The following is a 5,661-nucleotide window of genomic DNA, read 5'->3' as shown; positions in this document are numbered from 1 at the left end:
CTCAGGGATTGTACTCCTGTGATACCGAATATAATGCCTGAAAATAGTTGCTACCTTATGTTTTATTCAAGTCTACAGTTGTTTATTATGGCAAGGGTAAAGTTTTGTTTACTTTTCTTTGTGTTATACTTCAATTTTTTAAAAAGACTTATTTGCTTATTTGAAAGTCAGAACTACAGAGAGAAAGGGGGACAGAGAGACAGGGAAATCTTCCATCTGCTGGTTAACTGCTGAGATGGCCACAATGGCCAGGGCTGGGCCAGGCAGAAGCCAGGAGCTTCACCCAGGGCTCCTATATGGGTGTAGGGACCCACACAATTGGGCCATCTTCCACTGCTTTCCCAGGCCATTAGCAGTCAGCTGGATTGGAAGTGGAGCAGCCTGGGACACGAACCAGTACCCATATGGGATGCATCACAGGTGGCAGCTTTACTCACTATGCCATAATGCTGGCCTGTATAAAGTTTTTTTAAGATTTTATTTATTTATTTGATAGGTAGAGTTACAGACAGTGAGAGGGAGAAACAGAGAAAAAGGTCTTCCATCTGCTGGTTCACTCCCCAAATGGCTGCAATGGCCGGAGCTACACCCATCCAAAGCCAGGAGCCAGGAGCCTCCTCTGGTCTCCCACGTGGGTGCAGGGACCCAATGACTTGAGCCATCCTCTATTGCTTTCTCAGGCCATAGCAGAGAGCTGGATTGGAAGTGGAGCAGCCGGGACTAGAACCAACACCCATATGGGATGCTGGTGCCACAGGCACAGGATTAACCTACTGTGCCATAGCACTGGCCCCTGTATACTTAAATTTTTCAAAATGTTTTTTAAAGGTTAAAAGAAGATGGCCGGCGCTGTGGCTTAACAGGCTAATCCTCCGCCTTGCGGCGCCAGCACACCGGATTCTAGTCCCGGTTGGGGTGCCGGATTCTATCCCAGTTGCCCCTCTTCCAGGCCAGCTCTCTGCTATGGCCTGGGAAGGCAGTGGAGGATGGCCCAGGTCCTTGGGCCCTGCACCCGCATGGGAGACCAGGAGAAGCACCTGGCTCCTGGCTTCGGATCAGCACGATGCGCAGACCGCAGCAGCCATTGGAGGGTGAACCAACGGCAAAAAAAAAAGGAAGACCTTTCTCTCTCTCTCACTATCCACTCTGCCTGTCAAAAAAAAAAAAAAAAAAGATGACTGCAACAACACAGAGATAAATCACCAAAAGTTGAGACCCATCAAGAATGAATATTTAGGTCATGCCACCAAGTAAAATGACACCATGAACTGAAGTCATAAGTAATGTAAAAAGTTTTTTTAGGAAGAACATTATAAACGACAATTATGGCATTGAGACTATTTACCTTGTGCTCGCTTCGGCAGCACATATACTAAAATTGGAACAAGGCTAGTTACCTAAGCATGGATTATATTCTCCACATGAATTTTTTTTTAACAGGCAGAGTGGACAGAGAAAGGTCTTCCTTTTGCAGTTGGTTCACCCTCCAATGGCCGCCGCGGCCGGCACACATGCTGATCCAAAGGCAGGAGCCAGTTGCTTATCCTGGTCTCCTATGGGGTGCAGGGCCCAAGCACTTGGGCCATCCCCACTGCACTCCAGGGCCATAGCAGAGCGCTGGCCTGGAAGAGGGGCAACTGGGACAAGAACCCGGTGTGCCGGCGCCACTAGGCGGAGGATTAGCCTATTGAGCCGCGGCGCCAGCTCCACATGAATTTTAACCCTTGCTATATCATACTCTTGTTTTCTTTCCTCCCAATATTTTATGTAGAATGTTTCGGAGCAAATTTTACATTTTTAGTTCATGTGTTAGAGAATTTAGAGAAGATTACAGATGATTGTGCACTTAGAATTGAACGCAATTATTCACAAAACCTTACCTTTCTTTGCCCTGACCTCAGAGCAGTACATGTGGGGATATATGCAAAATGATTAAAGTATGTTAGGCACAGTCACTTTTGGAAGAAATATGGGGAGTAAAGCATATTTATTCATTCAATACATATTTGTTGAACTCCCAATTTAGGCTTTTGGGATACATCAATAAATAAGTAAAGATCCATGATCTCCTCAATATTATATTCCAACAGGAGAAAACAAAAAGCAAATAATGGATATAAAAGTATTAAGTCATATAGTATGTAACAAAGTGGTGAGAGTTACAGGGGAAAAAACCTAGAGCAAGGCAACAGAATTCAGCCATGCTGTGCATGCTGTAAGATGGGATAGGCAGACTGCAATATCAAATATGAAGGGTAGGCCTCATTGAGGCGGTGAGATTTAAACAAAGACGTGAAAGAGGTGAGGGAGATAATGAAATGCATATCTGGGGAGAGGAGTGTTTCAGGCAGAGGGGACAAGGCAGAGCAGAATCCCTAGGGAGAGACTGCTTGAATAGTCAAGGAATAACAATGAAACTAGAATGGCTGTACCCAAGTCACTGAAGGGGGAGTAAGTAGGTGATATTGGAGATGAAAAAATGAGCCTGACAATTAAGGGCCCTGAAGGTCATTTTCATTATTTTATTCTGATATGGAGTCAGTATACCATTTTAAGAAGGCTGATTACCGGGGCTGGCACTGCGGCTAGGGGGCTAAGCCTCTGGCTGCAGCACAGGAATCCCATATGGGCACCTGTTTGAGTCCCGGCTGTTCCACTTCTGATCCAGCTCTCTGGTATGGCCTGGGAAAGCAGTGGAAGATGGCCTAAGTTGCTGAGCCCCTGCACCATGTGGGAGATCCAGAAGAAGCTCCTGGCTCCTAACTTTGGATCAGCACAGCTCCAGCTGTTGAGTCCATCTGGGGAGTGAACCAGCAGATGGAAGACTTCTCTCTCTCTGCCTCTCTCTGTAATTCTACCTCTCAAATGAAAATAGATACATGTTTAAAAAAAGTGTACTTCAGTGCCAGTTGTATAAGCATATAACAATACAATTAAGTACAGCATATTATTTGATCATAATAAACAACTATATTTCTGATATACTATATTTTTATTATTTATAGTTCTCATACCTATAGAAACATTTTTTGTAAAACAGCGTGCTGGGTTGTATGGGCAGCAGTCACAGCCATCTCATGTTTACTGCATGTCTTGATTGCATCGGTGGACCACATGGAATGCCTGACTACATCATCTAGGTTTGTGTAAGTACACTCTGTGATGTTCACAAAGTGATGAAATTACGTGTCAACACATTTCTTAGAATATATTGCCATCATTAAGCTGTGCATGACTGTATATAGACGGTATATAAAGCTACAAGGAAGTATATCTAGAAAAGAGGACTAAGGACTGTGGCTTGGGGACACTTCTATAGTTTAAGAGGTTAAGGAGGAGTGTCAGCAAAAGAGACTGAAAGTGGCGACTAGCAGGATAAAAGGAAAACCAAGGAAGTGTGGCATCCTGAAATACAAATGGAGAAATTCTAGCAGGGAGGAGGTTGTGCTCAACAGGGTCAAATGCTGCTAATGTGTCAAGTAAGAGGAAGATGGCAATTGAATTTAGCAATGTGCAGTCATTGGTGACCTTGACGACAACAGTTTCAGTGTAGTGATGGGAGTTAAAATTTAATTGCAGTGTGTTAAAGAGAATGTGAGAAGAGGAGTTGGAATAGCAGGTACAGAGTGCTCTTTTAAAGTTTTTCAGGGGCAGGCGCTGTGGCCTAGCATGTAAAGCTGCTGCCTACAGTGCTGGCGTCCCATGTGAGTGCCAGTTCAAGTCCTGGCTGCTCTACTTCTGACCCAGCTCTCTGCTATGGCCTGGGAAAGCAGTAGAAGATGGCCCAAGTGCTTGGACCCCTGCACCCTTGTGGGAGACCTGGAGGAAGCTCCTAGTTCCTGGCCTCAAATCGGTGCATCTCTGGCCATTGCAGCCAACTGGGGAGTGAACCAGTGGATGAAAGACCTCTCTCTCTCTCTCTCTCTCTCTCTCTCTCTCTGTGTGTGTGTGTGTGTGTAACTCTGACTTTCAAATAAATAAATAAATCTTTTTAAAAAAAGAAGTTTTTCAGCAAAGGAGCATAAGGAAGTGGGGTGGTATGTGGGTGGTGTAGTGAGGTAGGTATTTGCTACTGCTGACTTGACTATACCATATCCATTCTACTATATTTTTCATATCAGTTTATCTCTGGTAACTTACTTCTTAACTTCATTATATATTGCCTTTGTGGGATCTTTACCTGCACCTAAGCTCTAAGTTGCTGGAGAAAAATACACAAACACACTGACTAGCTTCTCCATAAATATGTGATATAAAACTTAAGTAGGACTCAACAGTATCAAAAATTCTTGTGCCAGCATTGTGGGTCAGCAGCCTGCAGCACTGGCGCTACAAATGGCACCAGATACAGTCCTGCCTGCTCCATTTCCTATCCAGCTCCCTGCTAACGCTCCTGGGAAAGCAGCAAAGAATGGCCCAAGTACTTGGGTCCCTCCACCCATGTGGGAGACCAGGAAGAACCTGCTGGCTTCAGCCTGGTCCAGACCATGCCATTGCAGCCATTTGGGGAGTGAACCAGTGGATGGAAGATCTCTCTCTCTCTCTCTAACTCTGCCTGCCAAATAAATAAAATAAATATTTAATATTTAAAAATATTCTGTTTTCTTTAAAACTTTTCAAAATGACATTTCATTTATTGTCTCTCCTGCTCACTTTCAGCCAATCACTAACTAGAAAAAAAAAACACTAATATAAGTTTTTTTTCACTGTCTTACAACCAAATCTACTAATGTCTCTGCTTGTGCACCTGTAGAAGTACTTCTGCTCTTAAAGTTGTCCTTTCACTCATTTCTTTGGATTCCACCCACTCCACATCCTGTGAACAGCCATCCCCTCGTTATCATGTATCAATTACTTCCCCTTTACTGAAACAGCCCAATACATCTATAAACATATTCACCTCTGTTCTTTGGGGCCAGTGTTGTAGCACAGTGGGTTAAGCCACCACTTGTCATGGCGGCATTCCGTGTGGGAATGGCTGTTCAAATCCTGGCTGCTTCACTTCTGATCCAGCTCCCTGCTAATTCACCTGGGAAAGCAGCAAAAAATGGACCAAATACTGGTCTTCTGCCACCCATATAGGAAACCCAGATGGAGTTCCTGGCTCCTGGCTTTGGCCTTGCCCAGCCTCAGCCATTGTGGCCATTTGGGGAGTGAACCAGCGGATGGAAGACCTCTGTGTTTATGTGTGTGTTTCTCTGTCACTCTTTCAAATAAATCAAAATAAATCTTTTTAAAAACATTTGATCTTTGGACCCATCCCCCCCACTTGTCTCTGTACTTTACCACAGTGAAACTTCTCAAAATAGTTCACTCTAGTTCTTGCTTTTCCTTCTTTGTGTGCCACTCTCTCCTTGATCTACTTCAAATTAGGTTCTGTTTCCTCCATTCCACTGAAATTGTTTTTGTTAAGCTCACCAACAACATGTATGTTGCTATACCTAATGGAGACAGTATACTGTGTTCAATATCCTCTCTTTTTTCTTGACTTCTGAAGCATTCAACACATTCTTCCGACTTTTTTGTGTTGGCTTCCTAGACACCACATTAACTTTTCTTCCTACCCCTCAGCTCACTGCTTCTCAAGTTCCTTGCTATATTCTCATCTCAGTCTCTAAATGCCAGGGTATCCTAGGACTCAGACCTTGCACTTCTGTGTCC

This window comes from Lepus europaeus, chromosome X, assembly GCF_033115175.1.
Source record: "Lepus europaeus isolate LE1 chromosome X, mLepTim1.pri, whole genome shotgun sequence".
Classification (NCBI taxonomy): Eukaryota; Metazoa; Chordata; class Mammalia; order Lagomorpha; family Leporidae; genus Lepus; species Lepus europaeus.
The sequence above is the reverse complement of the archived record's forward strand: the minus strand, read 5'-3'. Positions refer to the sequence as shown.